This window comes from Dermacentor andersoni, chromosome 7 (genome assembly GCF_023375885.2).
Source record: "Dermacentor andersoni chromosome 7, qqDerAnde1_hic_scaffold, whole genome shotgun sequence".
NCBI classification, from domain to species: Eukaryota; Metazoa; Arthropoda; class Arachnida; order Ixodida; family Ixodidae; genus Dermacentor; species Dermacentor andersoni.
Window position 1 is genome coordinate 65,665,707 of NC_092820.1, and position 14,998 is coordinate 65,680,704.

The 14,998-nt window shown below is 47.0% G+C and overlaps 1 long non-coding RNA gene across 2 annotated transcripts in view; it reads left to right on the forward strand.

The window, feature by feature from the left end:
• Positions 1–14,998, forward strand: part of LOC129385762 (uncharacterized) — a 143,355-nt gene that overhangs the window by 15,119 nt on the left and 113,238 nt on the right. For both annotated transcript variants that reach the window (XR_011895688.1, XR_011895686.1), the window contains exon 2: positions 11,770–11,903. This is a non-coding gene — a long non-coding RNA (uncharacterized lncRNA). The remainder of the gene's footprint in view (positions 1–11,769; positions 11,904–14,998) is intronic.

The window sequence follows — 14,998 nt, forward strand, 5'->3', positions numbered from 1 at the left end:
TTATTCTTTTCACTGAGCGTTTGACCTGCAATCTCAACATATTGATCCAAATCTGAGGCGCATTGCAGCCCGTCTTTTGCAAAGCCATGCTTCCATTGTTGATTGCGTACGTGTTTACCAGCGTGCCGCAGTCGCATGTCTTTTTCCTTGCTTCCGCGTTTACTGTTTCATGTCCCGATCGACAGAGTGATTGGAGTCATCATCGAGAACAGAAAAAGTTTTCTGCTTGCGTTTGGAGTCAAGTCAGTTCGATAGCTTAAGCCCAGGAACGCGGCGGTAGCAGGGGCTACTGCACCGTTTATCTTGCGTCAGGAATTTTAGTTCCATGACAGCAATGCCTGCCACATCATTGATGATCATATCCAGGGCGCCTGCTCGATTTCCCATTCCCCTTGGGTAACATCGTTAGGCCCCACTTGACTAATACTAAGAACTCAGCACTCAGGGGAACCTCCGAAATAACCATCGGATGACATACAGGGCGCTAATCAAAATTATATCACAAAAAGATTATGACAATCACTTTTATTTTGTGCTTTCTTCTCCGATATAGTCAGCACGAGCATGTATACACAGATAGTAGTGTTTGTCCTATATTTCCCTGCGTCTGCAAAATTCCCCGGGGGTGAGTTTGTTGAGGTCCTAATTTAATCCCAACTGGGTTTCATCAATTGTGTTAAAGGTAGGGCCGTTCAGCCTCAATTTTACTTCGGAAATATTTAAAATCGGTTGGGGAAAGTAAGGCTTGTGGGGCGCTTGCGAAAGCAACGTGAGGTTTTTGAAGTGAGGAGTTGCCGAAGAATCAGTAATGGGGTAGCTGGCGCGTTGTAATTGTACACAAGCCAAATGTTCCTCCACCTGTATGGAATATTACGCCGACTACTCCTTAGGCACTTCAAAACTGCAAAGTAAAAATACAAGAGGCAGCCTCCTACGTAGAGGACTACTTCGGAGCAAGAGGGCTAGCGTGTTCCATTGAGAAGTCCGAGATCTCAGAGTTTGTAGAGGAAAGCAAAACCGCACAGTCCCCACCAGCGACGAGTTAAAGCTCAACGTCTACCTCGAGGGGAAGCCGATACCAGAAAAGACGCTGATCAGAATCGTAGGGATGTGGACATAGTCAAACCAACGCTGCACCCACACTCTCGCCCTACTCAAGGCATCCATCCTACAAGTGGCCCGCATGATCACGCGCATCTCCCACAGACGCCACGGCATGCGAGAGGAGGACACATTTAAGCTAGTCAGAAGCCTGGGTGATCAGTCGAGTGGCATACAGCTTCCCCTACTACAATTCCATCAACAGTGAGGTATAACAGGCGGACGCAATTCTACGCAAAGCCTACAAAACCGCACTCCACCTTCCCCACAAAACATCAACCGAAAAGCTCCAAGCCTTAGGACTACACAACACTTTCGAGGAATCTAGAGAGACGTAACTAGTCTCCCAACTGCGCAGACAACAGCAGACCCCATCTGGCAGGGAGTTCCTGAAGAAACTACGCTCCGCCGATCAACTTCAAGAGATACAGAGGAGCGAAACCATTCCGGACGAGTATCGCAACTCACTAAAGCTAGAACCCCTACCCAGGAACATGGATCCCAACCTACACAAAGCACGCAGAGAGGCGAGGGCTGAACAACTACAAAAGGCACTAGTACCCCAAGAAACGACGGTATACGTGGACGCAGCCACATACGCCAAAGCAGCTGGGCAGAGCAACAGCAACACGGTACCAACGGTGATTGATTCGAACCTACGCGAGATCACCAGCGCATCACTACAAGACTCTACGATAGTCGAGGCTGAAGAAGTGGCCGTCGCTCTAGCGGCAGCGGAGGGATATCGATATAAACGGTCTGTAACAATCCTCACAGACTCACAAACGGCGTGCCGCAACTACCTACGCGGCAGAATAGGGCACGAAGCGCCCCTCATACTCCGCTCCGGGTACCACATAACACAACGACAACCAAACGAAGAACCAATTAGGCATACGATTAGGACGCCGGGACACGCGGGAGTGGCACGGAACCAAGAGGCGGACAGGATAGCTCGAGGATACATTTATTACCCAGCATCCAACCTAGGGGACCTCGAGGGGACCGAACATGTACCCCAAGACTATTCGGCGATACTAAATTACTAGAAGGGCTGCAGAAAGCGGTATCCACCACCGCACAACGCCCTAAGCAGAGAGGACTCGGTCGCGTGGAGGCAGCAACAAACGGGTTCGTACCCGAACCTAAACGTACTCAGCAAAAGATATCCCACACAATACAATGACAAATTTCCTTGGTGCAAGGAAACACCCACGCTGTATCACATACCGTCGTCATGCCAGAAGGTAGACGTGGTACACGTTATACCAAAGGCGAGTGCGGAGCAATGGGAGGGAGTGCTCTCCAGCGATCGCCGGGTCGACCAAGAAGGTCTGATTCGGCGAGCACAGCTGGCGGCAGCATCCAGCAGAGCCCTGGACTAAGGGCAACCGACTGTTTTGCAAAAAGATGGATGAAGCCATCTGAAGACTGCAGACCCGACTGCAGACCCGACTGCAGAAGGCCAGCGAATCTAGAGCTAAATAAAGTTTTTCAGTCACTCACTCGATATTTGCGGTTTATCCAGCAAGTAGGACTTGTTTGTGCATAATCCAGTGAATATCCAAGAAGACACTCAACATGGAGCTACGGTGAATTGGAGGCTTCCACTGCAATGACTGCTGCATCGTTTAAACTTCATAACCGTAATCCAGTACAAGTCACATTATTGAAGATGAGAATGGGTTGCTTAGGTGTTGTTACCACATTTCTGTTCAAAGCAAAACATGATGGAAGTTCTGTTCTTAGCTGAGCAGTCTTGGCACAAATATGTCAGAAATAAGTCTCAAGTCCAAACGTCCGACAAAACTCTAGGACGATTAAGCATCGCCTTTCACAGTGCAACGCGATAGCATTCAAAGACCCCCGACTGCTTCTCACGCTGACCTCCAAGTGCTGCTCATGTAACCGTGATGTTTACGGCAAACGCAGCCGACAAACGCAATGCACGAATGCGAGCTTACTGGTAGAAACGTGCCCTTTTTCGTGAGTTGATCCTGGTGGTGGACCCTCTCCCCCCCTTCCCACAACGGCGCCAAAAAAATTATATCCGTCTCAGCTGTCTGTACCGTTTCGCCTATTTAATATATCTGTCTGGGAACATTTAACATAAAAGGCATCCTCTCTCCTTGTTTCGTTTCATGACATTTGGGAGTGACTATCTTGATAATGAAATTCTATTCTCAAAATTGTAACTTTGTCAAGAATGTAAAACAGGGTATGAACATATTTATTGATAGATGGCAGGGGCAATATAACCCTCGTAGACCGCGTGGTAAATCGCAAGGCATGGTGTGTACATATAGATAAATGTAGATGGGAACTTTCGCTCATGGGGACGCCGACGCCGGAGGCCGACACCAAATTTTCTGCGTTATGGGGCCCTTAATGCTACCGCGTTAAAATGGACCTATTTCATGCGAATGCCTTATAATATAACAGACATCGTGGATAGTTCCACTGCAATATTCAAGTATGCCCTTGTCATCATCATCATCACCCTGGTTACGCCCACTGCAGGGCAAAGGCCTCTCCCACACTTCTCCAAATACTACGCTCATGTAATAATTGTGGCCATGTTGTCCCTGCAAACTTCTTAATCTGAGCCGCCCACCTAACTTTCTGGCGCCCCCTGCTACGCTTCCTTTCCCTTGGAATCCAGTCCGTAACCCCTATTGACCATCGGTTATCTTGCCTCCTTATTTGATGCTCTGCCCATGTCCATTTATTTTTCTTGACTTCAACTAATATGTAATTAACTCGCGTTTGTTCCCTCACCCAATCTGCTCCTTTCTTATCCCTTTACGTTACGGCCATCCTTCTTCTTTGCATAGCTCGTTCCGTCGTCCTCAATTTAAGTAGAACCCTTTTCGTAAGCCTCCAGGTTTCTTCCCGGTACGTGAGTACTGGTAATTAGACAGAGCTGTTATACACGTTTTTCTTGAGGGATAATGACAACCTGCAGTTCATAATTTGAGAATGCCTGCCAAACGCACCCCAGGCCATTTTTATTCTCCTGATTATTTCAGGGTCATGATGCGGATCCGCAGTCACTACCTGTCCTAAGTAGATGTATTCCCTTACCACTTCCAATGCCTCGCTACCTATCGTATACTGCTGTTCACTTCTGAGAGTGTTAAACATTACTTGAGTTTTCTGCAGACTAATTTTAGACCTACCCTTCTGCTGTGGCGCTCGAGGTCAGTGGGCATGCATTGCAATTGGTTCCCTGAGTTACTAAGCAAGGCAACATCATCAGCGAATCGGAAGTTACTAAGGTATTCTCCATCAACTTTTATCCCCAATTCTCCCCAATCCAGGTCTCTGATTTTCTCCTGTAAACACGCTGTGAATGGCATTGGAGAGATCATATCCCCCTGCCTTTTCTTTATTGGGATTTTGTTGCTTTCTTTATGGAGGACTACGGTGGCTGTGGAGCCGCTATAGATATCTCTCAGTATTTTTACATACGGCTCGTCTACACGCTGATTCCGTAATACCTCCATGAGTGCTGAGGTGTCGACTGAATCAAACGCTTTTTCGTGATCAATGAAAGTTATATATGTAAGGGTTGGTTGTATTCCGCACATATTTCTATCACCTGATTGATAGTGTGAATATGGTCTATTGTTAAATAGCCTTTACGGAATCATGCTTGGTCTTTTGGTTGACAGAAGTCCAAGATGTTCCTGATTCTATTTGCGATTACCTTAGTAAATACTTTGCAGGCAACGGACAGTAAGCTGGTCGGTCTATAATTTTGCAAGTCTTTGGCGTCCCCTTTTTTATGGATTAGTATTATGTTAGCGTTCTTTCAAGATTCCGGTACGCTCGAGGTCATGAGGCATTGCGTATACAGGGTGGCCAGTTTCTCTAGAACAATCTGCCCACCATCCTTCAACAAATCTGCTGTTACCTGATCCCCCCCAGCTGCCTTCCCACTTTGCATAGCTCCCAAGGCTTTCTTTAGTTCTTCCGGTGTCACTTGTGGGACTTGAAATTGCCCTAGACTATTCTCCCTTCCATTATCGTCGTTGGTGTCACTGGTACTGTATGAATCTTTATAAAACTGCTCAGCTACTTGTACTATCTCATCCATATTAGTAATGATATTGCCGGCTTTGTCTCTTAGCGCATACATTTTATTCTTGCCAAGTCCTAGTTTCTTCTTCACTGCGTTTAGGCTTCCTCCGTTCCTGAGAGCATGTTCAACTCTATCCATATTATGCTTCTTTTTGTTAGCCGTCTCACGCTTGTTGATTACCTTAGTAAGTTCTGCCAGTTATATTCTAGCTGTAGGGCTAGAGGCTTTCATACATTCGCGTTTCTTGATCAGATCTTTCGTCTCCTGCGATAGCTTACTGGTCTCCTGTCTAACGGAGTTACCACCGACTTCTATTGCAGATTCCATAATGATTCCCATAAGATTGTCGTTCATTGCTTCAACACTTAGGTCCTCTTCTTGAGTTAAAGCAGAATATCTGTTCTGTAGCTTGATCCGGAATTCCTCTATCTTACCTGTTACCGCTAACTCATTGATCGGCTTCTTATGTGCCAGTTTCTTCCGTTCACTTCTCAAGTCTACGCTAATTCGAGTTCTTACCATCCTACGGTCATTGCAGCACACCTTGTCGACATCTTGTATGATGCCAGGGTTAGCGCAGAGCATAAAGTCTATTTCATTTCTGGTCTCGCCATTCGGGCTCCGCACGACCACTTTCGGCTAACCCGCTTGCGGAAGGTATTCATTATCCGCATTTTATTATGTTCTGCAAACTCTACAAATAACTCACCCCTTCTATTCCTAGAGCCTATGCCATATTCCCCCACCTACTTGTCTGCAGCCTGCTTCTTGCCCACCCTGGCATTGAAGTCGCATCATCAGTATGGTGTATATTGTTTTGACTTCACCCATCGCCGATTCCACGTCTTCATACAAGCTTTCGACTTCCTGGTCATCATGACTAGATGTTCGTGCACAGACCTGCACGACCTTCAAATTGTACCTCTTATTAAGTTTCACAACAAGACCTGCCACCCTGACGTTAATGCTATAGAATTGCTGTATGTTGCCAGTTATATCCTCATTAATCAGGAATCCGAATCCTAGTTCTCTTCTCTCCGCTAAGCCCTGGTAGCACAGGACGTGCCCGCTTTTTAGCTTTGTATATGCTTCTTTTGTCCTCCTAACTTCACTGAGCCCTATTATATCCCATTTACTGCCAGCTGATTCCTCCAATAGAACTGCTAGATTCGCCTCACTAGAAAACGTTCTAGCGTTAAACGTTGCCAGGTTCAGATTCCAATGGCGACCTGTTCGAAACCAGGTATTCTTAGCACCCTCTGCTACGTCACAGGTCTGACCGCCGCCGCGGTCAGTTGCTTCGCATCCTCTGGGGACTGGAGGCCGGTGTTTGATTGTTGTATTCATATATGACGTTGTGGCCTATATTGCACTAGGGTGGCCAACCCTGCTCTGGTGAGGGAGTTCGTTGCCGGTTCTGGTCCACGGGATCAGGCCGCTCTTTAGGCCTGTTTATGCAATTTTTTCATCACGCGGATTTCTCTCTTTTATCCGGTGGAAAATTGCGCGGCACCGGGATTCGAACCGGTCCTCTTGCGCGCGAGGCGGATACCCTACCTCTACGCCACCATCGCACCGTCATATGCCCTTGTAACGCATGCCAACTCCGAAATCCTGGGAGGCTACGGTTGGCGCTGAGCCGCCGCCTTGGTGCCTGCAGCGAAAGACGAGGAGTATAAAGATGGGCGGCGCGTGTTCGAGGCGCAGGCTGGGCGCGCGCGGTGTGGTTCTAAAAGACTGCTGAGCTGGGACTCTCGTCCTGGAGCACCGCTGGGATTCCTTCGTTCCCGGCAGTGGTGAGTCCGGCATAAGAGCTGACCGAACCCAGCAACCTACCGCCCTTCACCAACCTGACGCCTCACATCGAGCTTATGGCTGACCCTCGCATGCGAAGCGTCGCAGCCCTCGGCTTGCAGGCGAGCCTCGAACACGCGCCGCCCATCTTTATTCTCATCGTGTTTGGCAGCCGGCATCAAGGCGCCAACTGAGAGCGCCAGCCATAGCGTACCCGCATTGCGACGTCGCTGGGTGCTACACCCTCTGGAATGCTTGATATCGTTAACGGTGCTGTGTTTGTTGAGGTTTGTAACTTGCAACCTATTTTGATCCATAGAGGTTCTGTTGTCCTTATAGGTCTTGTACCAGAAAAAACGGCTTGGTTTTGTTCCTGGGATCCTTTCCAAACTCCTCCTGTAACACAACATGGGTGCCTGTTTTAAGAAAATCTACAAGGAAATTTTTGCTCCCCAAGTTAAGTTGTACCTGCTTGAAAATGAATGCACCGAACAAACAGAGCATAACCCTGCTAAATCGCGCTAAGAATCCTTGGCTTTTACTTTCACGGCTGTCGGACTATTGCCACCACACTTAAATGTATTGCTCACCAGATCTCACAGCGGAAATGCGTACTGCCGATAGTTTGCCAACACTGTTAAAATTCATAAAAATTGGGTAGCACCTTGTATGGGGCATGGGCCATGAATAAAATATCAGTGCACCAAGATAGGCCTTGACGTCAAAGCAATTATTTCGTGTCGGAACGTTACTAATTCCTTCGATGTTTTCATAGCAGCTACGCACGTCTGTCTCATCAACTTTGTAGACACGATGCCTTCAAGAATAAAAAAAAAACTCATTTTTTGCATTAGCATTACACTGTGCTGCTCAGACGCTGCTGCAAGAAGGCCCCAAAATCTTGCAGTGCTCTCAAATAAACCAAGGTGCGATCCTTCTCTTTGCATAAAAGGCTAGTGGTGTCCTGAGTAACCTTGGTAACTTCTACCCCCTCTCCTGTAGAAGGTCAAGGAAATGGCAGGCATTACACCTATAATTTTCAAAAGCGCAAGGAAACTCAAGCACCATTTTGCTCTCCCTATCCCCCCTCCATTAAATACTCTTATGCCATCCGATTGTGTTCCGCCACGGCACCTCATATCTTGTAACCGTGTTTTCAATCTTAAGCTCTCTTTGTTGCAATTTCGGTGTTGTCAAACAGCGGGAAGGACGATTGAGGTGGTATGAGCTTGCACTGGTGCGTGAACAGGGGAGAAGTGCAGCTGTGTCTAAATGTCAAAAAATCCGTAGACCTACCTCAAAACAATAAGCATCCGGAAAATGAACTGGCAACACCTCACTGAAAAACTATACCAGGAGCTCTTCGGAGTCTATGTGGTGACATGCTTTTCCCTCTAAGGTGCCAGGCTAAAGTTTCGACAGCCAGTTCTTGACTCATAATGCTGGCATAAATACAACAGCTGGTCAGAAATTTTGGTCATTTTGCCTATGCTCCCGGGTTTGGCATGGCTGCTGCCATCTGCGGTTTATTGCTTTGTCGGCCGGTGTTCTGGTCCACATATTAATAAATATAGGAAGGTATACAGATGCCGATTTCAAATACCAATGCGTAGTCCTTTATTGCTCCTGTTTGCAGACTCAATGTAGTGCCAATTAAGTCCAGCTATGCTACTTTTGAGTCATGCATTGCATAAACAGAAGCGTCGAATTGATTTTCGCTTTGACGCTTGCAGCATATAAAGCATACGCATTGCAGATAATCACACGTTACGTGCAATGAAAGTAACTACAAGTGTACGCAACGTCGTGAGTTCAACTTAATTGACCTCATCAGGAAGGACTTGGTAAGGCCCCTGGATTTGAGAAATTTTTGTTTTTTCCGGGCTTTATCTTCTGGGAGGCAAAATAATCAAAGCACCAATTATGATTTAACCGCTGCTTTTATTGTAGCATGCTCTTGCTGTATCATGAATGTACATTCCAGACAATTTTCTTGTTTATTGTGAGAAATTACTTGCGCGTCATTCATTTTCATCTAACGAGAACATTCCAGTTCTGTATGTTGTCATAATGATGTAAAGCGCAAGAACACAGAGTAATTGTAAGCGCTCGTTCTTCCACGGTCTCCAAATGAAAAAAAGAAATAGAAGAAAACAAGCTGTCAACCTTAGTAGCATCGCCTGTGTAAAAATTTTACATTTGCCCAGAAGCAACGATAGCCCATCAGCCAGCACATGCAACTTACTGGTCGTCTTAAGCGCAACAATTGTTAAGATGGTCATTCTCGATGCGAACGCCAGACGCTGATATGGTGGTTAAATTAGTTTTGCTCAACTAATCGCCCAATACGGGCCCTTGTGAGTGTGTTTAAACGCTCAGTGTAGTGCGAAACAAGGCCCTCGCAGCAGTCGTTTGAAGCTTGATAGCGGAAGCCTTTTTCCGTGCTCGCTAAGCGGCTGCAAAGCAAAACTATTCTTTGAATTATCGCACTCCACGTCTGTATTGGAAAAACAGTTTCAGCTCTTTCGTGACGTAACGCGCATGGAGAAAAGCTTTCTTTTCCAAGCACAAAGATGTGTAAAGGTCCCAAGACACCGTAAATTACATGAAGATGATGACCACCGCTCGACATTGTAAACTCCACAGGCATGGTTTGTACTACATAGTACCAAATATGTTAAGACAATTTGGTGCAGTTGGTGTTATTTGTCTACCCACAGCGCCAGCTGGGCGACGTCACATAGCTAGAAATTCAGGGGTTCCAAGCAATAAATTCACCGATGCTGTATTTGCTACTTCAAAATTATCTGTGTTGGATATGGTAGACGAAAGCGCCAAGCGACAGCACAGCCCTTAATATTCCTCGCTCTAATCTCAAAAAGAAAGAAGAAAGAAACTCCAACCATGCACCCCGTAGAGATGGTAAACCAGCCAAGCTGAAATGTGCGGCCCCGGTGTTTCTCACTACGTTAATTCTGACGGTACAATAAACTCTTTCCAATTATCGGTTAAGTCTGTGTTTCCTAATGAGGTTATGCACATGCTTGGCTTGGGTTTATCACAGTGTTTATTTCACATGCCGCAAATTGGGCTTCGCATAACCACCATCATGGAGGAGGGGTGCAATGAGCCGCTCAGTGTAGCAATCCAGCTGATTCATCAAAGTCTTCTTGAATTATGTTTGGCATTTGTGTTTCGTAATGAGTTAATCGCAGTGTTTGACACGGTTAGGCACTGTAGTTACCTAGTGACGGATCGGGGCCGCACACTTCATTTAATTAAGCACAGGGACACATTTTTGAACACCGAACCATCGGCCCGACGATGCCGCTGGTGACCTCGCTCGGCGGCGGCGTCAGTGGCGCAACGTTGCCGCTTTAGCCCCGCTTCGCGAACAAGCTCGGCCGCACGAGCGCCCGGATCGGCCCGACATTGCCGCTTGCGCTCCACATCGTGGGCCCGGTGTTCTGATGAGGCGTTGGCGCGACGCCGACATATCTCCCGCCCCCGCTCTCGGCGCTGTTGCTCGTAGGCCAGCAGCTTCTCGGGAGAACGAACGACGCGTGGCCGTCCCGCTGCGAAGTAGAAGAGAGGGTGCTACGTGGTCGCTCTGCTGCGAGAGAGAAGCGACGTCACTATCGGCGTAGCCAATGGTGCGCCGCACCTTCCGCCGGAGGCTTTCTGCTGTCGGACCGCGAGTGTTTCGCCTAGGTATATGCAGCTTCGCTGTAAAGGTATTTCTTCAATAATGTCATCACGATATTGTCTTAACCCCGCCTCACTTTGTGTCCCTTCCCTGCAACAATATACTTATATAAATGGAAATGCTTTAAATGCGTAAAGATTTCTATGCCTACCCAACGAGAAATTTGTCCGTCCGTCACGTAAGACAAATGCAAAGGATTATACCCCACACGACGGCTTCTGTGGTCGGGCCATGAGAGTTTCACCTAGTCAGATAGAGCTTCGCTGTAAAAACCAAAATAACAACACCATTGTACACGTCTACTAGAGAGTGCTTCGCTCGCACGCATGCCTCTGTTTTCGCCCAGCGCCGAAGCCGTAAAACATGTTGATTACACATGCTTTGTAAACATGTGCTTATCTGCAGAGATTTGCGCAATGAAAAACGTCTTGATTACTCTGCATAATCTCAGACCATCCCAGCGCCTCTAGCACGCTTACAGGAACGCTTGAAATGCTCACGGGCGGTTGAGGACAGGCATGTTGGAACCGGTGCCAGATGTCGCTCCGTAGTTGTAGACAGCGTGACATACGATGTGAGACACGGAATAAAGCAACTACAAGATGTGATGTGTAAGAGCGAATCGACAGCGCTGATGAACGAGATTCCGCAAAGCATACTGGTGTAGGGCATGAAGACGGCAATAGTAGATTGATTGGAAGCAGGACCGTTCAGTAATATTAACAAGTAACAAAAGGTCGAGTATCTCATTACCAAGCGCATGTTGGCCTTAATCAGAACAACCTTCTCCAGTACTTTGCATACCAACAATATTACCATGGTTGTACCACTGCCTTCGAATTTGTGGACGGGGTTGTCTAGTCCCACAGAGCTTGTAGGCACATCGAAGTTGTAGCCGCTAACCCTTCCTTTATTACACTGTGTTGACTAACTACGAGCGAGCTAAAACTATTCAAGCAGAGAATGTCATTTTAGGTTTTTTGCAGGACCCTGAATAATCACTTTTATAACCAAGTTTCACAAAAGGACACAATGCATACTATCTGCAAACTCTTATAGGTGTTTTTTATCCATTACTCTGTAGGTAGTGACCACTGATGAGAAAATTTGGATCCGTTGTACAAATCATCATATTAAGCGCGACTGCATACATATGAAAATACAGCGATTCTTCCGCAACTACCATTTGCTCCAGCATTACAAGGTTCAACGAGCTAGGTGAGTTGTACGCAACATCATTTGCTATGTTGTTAAGAGTAAATTTGACATCTTGCACGCTGTAAACATCTTGCAGAAAACAGATTCCAAGTTTTGACTATGTTGAATATTTAAGAAACAAAAACTATGGGCACACGCTTCGGAAGGTGAAAAGCTGCACTGAAGACAACCAATGTTTTGGCCATTTGAGAACACGGGGCTATTTTACTGGGATTTTTACAATCACATAACGATTGTAAGTTGGAGGCCGCTGTAAGTCAAGCTGCACGTTGGGTGCAGCGGAACATTTTAGGAGGCACTGGGCTTACTCAGGAGCGCACCCATTAGATTATATGGCAGTCAGGCAAGGTAGCACGACGTCATCGGTCGAAGTGTACCATGCTTGTGCTATCTAGGATGTGTTGGCCAAGAGTCTCAACACGCTCCGGGCCCGCGAGGAGTTCACAACTCGAAACACCACTCAGCGGCCTTTAATTGTATACTCATGCTTTCGTATTTTCAATTAATAAGAAGTGCTTAGGTGTCCGCAGATTTTTACATCAGACATCAAACAACCGGCTACCCAATGGTGGGATTAGTAATCTAAAGTGACCAGGTGCTTCCGTAGATGCAATAGTCTTTACGAAGCGGCTGGTGTGGCTGGCATGTTGGTTGATATCTACCACTGGTTCCGGGAAAATTAGGTGTATTTTCTTTTCATAACGACTTATTTGTGCAGATATTGATTGCAGTGACAAAGATAGGCGTTATGTTATTGGACAAGGATATAAAATAAAGAAACTTGCAAATGGTGACCTTCTTTTGGAAACTTTCAAGAATAACAGCTTTTGGTGACATTCCCATAGCTATCAGTCCTCACCCATCACAGAACACCGTTCGTGGCGTCATTTCCGACGATGACCTAAAGTATGTGACTGAAGAAGAACTCCTAAACGGACTAAAAGAACAAAATGTCACATATGTGCACAGAATAAACATCAGACGGCAAAACAATGAAATCGAAACAAAGCACTTCGTCCTACCGTTCACATTCAGCATACTGCCTGACTCTGTGGAGGTAGGCTACACCAAACAGAAACTTCGACCCTACATGCCCAACCAGCGACGTTATTTCAAATGTCAAGGTCGTCCACAGCTCACAGAGCTGCCGGAATGCGCTAAGTGTGCTTCCCGTGAGCACCCTTCAGACAACTGCGAAGCTGAATTGCACCGCTGCATAAACTGCGAGGGCAGTCATCCTGCTTACTCACGTGCCTGCCCAACATAGAAACAAGAAAAGGACATTATCACACTCAAAGTAAAGGAAAATATCACTTTTAGGGAAGCGCGGAAGCGACTTTCACTGGTGCAAAACAAAAGCTATTTCGTTGTGCTTTAACAGCGCGCGGCAATACAGCGGCCTTGAGAGCCTGCTCAGGTCACACATAGTGAGACTCGGGCATAGCCTCCAGCGCCCACAGTGGACGCAGCTAGCGTTGCGCCGCTCTCTCGAAAGCAAGCCCTGCGGACCCCCAGGGCCGCAGGCTCCATGACCCCACACCACACGGCGAGGTCCAACTGGAACGTACCCGTTCGCCCAGCGCGGATGTCCAGTGTATCTAAGGATACGGTGGACAGATGTAAATGCATCCCTGTACCGTTGACGTCACGTGAACGGCGGGGCTCCTTGGACCGCCACAAAAAAGAGAGGCTTCGAATCGAGGCACCTTAAAACATAACCTAGATCATCTCCGACTCCACACATATAATACGAAATGGCTTTCATTCATTGGCATTGCAGGGGGAATTTTACATAACATAAATGACATAAAAGACATACTGGCGACACTCTCACCTGTGGCCCTGTGTCTCCAAGAAACAAACTTAGGCTCTAAACATGGAAACATACTCAACAAGTACGAACTGCGTAGCTCGAGGACTTGCTGGATGAGCTGCAGAACCCTCCTCGGGACCCCCTTCAGATTACCAGGAGGAAACCATCACTCGCAGGCAGATTTTGGAGTACCAGCGCCTTACCAGACGGAAGTGCGCTCCTCCACATCCCAACTTAAGCAGCCAACAAGCCAGGGACTGGCGCCGCCTTCAAACAAACACATACCCGCACATATCGAGACTGCACGCAATCTTTCCAGAGGTATACACAACAGGGATATGTCCGTGGTGTAACGACCACAAAGCCACACTGACACACATTACTTACCAGTGTACGGAGCGCCCAGCCCAGGCAGCATCTAGGCTGGTGAGCTCATCACAAACACTCACGACGTGGTCTTGGGAGGCACGGCTTTCCGAGCTGGCACTGGGAAGCCAACTGGCGACCCTGGACCAGGCCCGGCGAGCCGCTACGGCCAGTGGGGCTCTACAAGAAGGCTCCACCCGAGATTAACCCCACGGAGTTCCTTCGTACAATAAAAAGTTTATTCTCTCTACTCAACAAGTATAAAGTCTCCCACCGCGACCGTGAGCACGCAAGCAGGCTCTCAGGGGGCGTTGCTATTATAGTTAAAGAGTGGTCGCAGCTAAAGACCATCACCTCAATATTAAATTCGAAGCTGTGGCAGCCATCCTACACACATTTTCAACAATTACACTATGGTGTGTATACCTGGAGCCACATCTTGGTGCAACTATACATGAACTGCAACACCTTATAAAACAGCTACGAGAGCCGTATTTGATATCCGGAGATTTTAACGCGCACTTCAGCTTTTGGGGTAGCGAAAGAAACCGATACAAGAGGCGAAATTATTGAGGATCCTATACTGAGTAATGACCTTTGTTTACTAAACACCGGTGAACCAACCTATTGTTCACCTAGCTCAGAAAAAATGAACTGCATCGATCTGTCCTTTGGTTCACCCTTTATATTCACAAAATTAAAATGGGATGTACTAGACAATCCCTATGGAAGTGATAATCTACCTCTACTGATAATTTCATAATCCTCACCAGAAGTAATCCCAGCGCAACCACAACGGTGGGACCTCCATTTAGCCGACTGGGCCCTGTTAAAGAGGAAGCCAGCCTAGAAAAAATAGTGTCAAATAATCTCAGCATAGAGGAACTGAAAGGAGCTTTCACGAAATGTATTATTA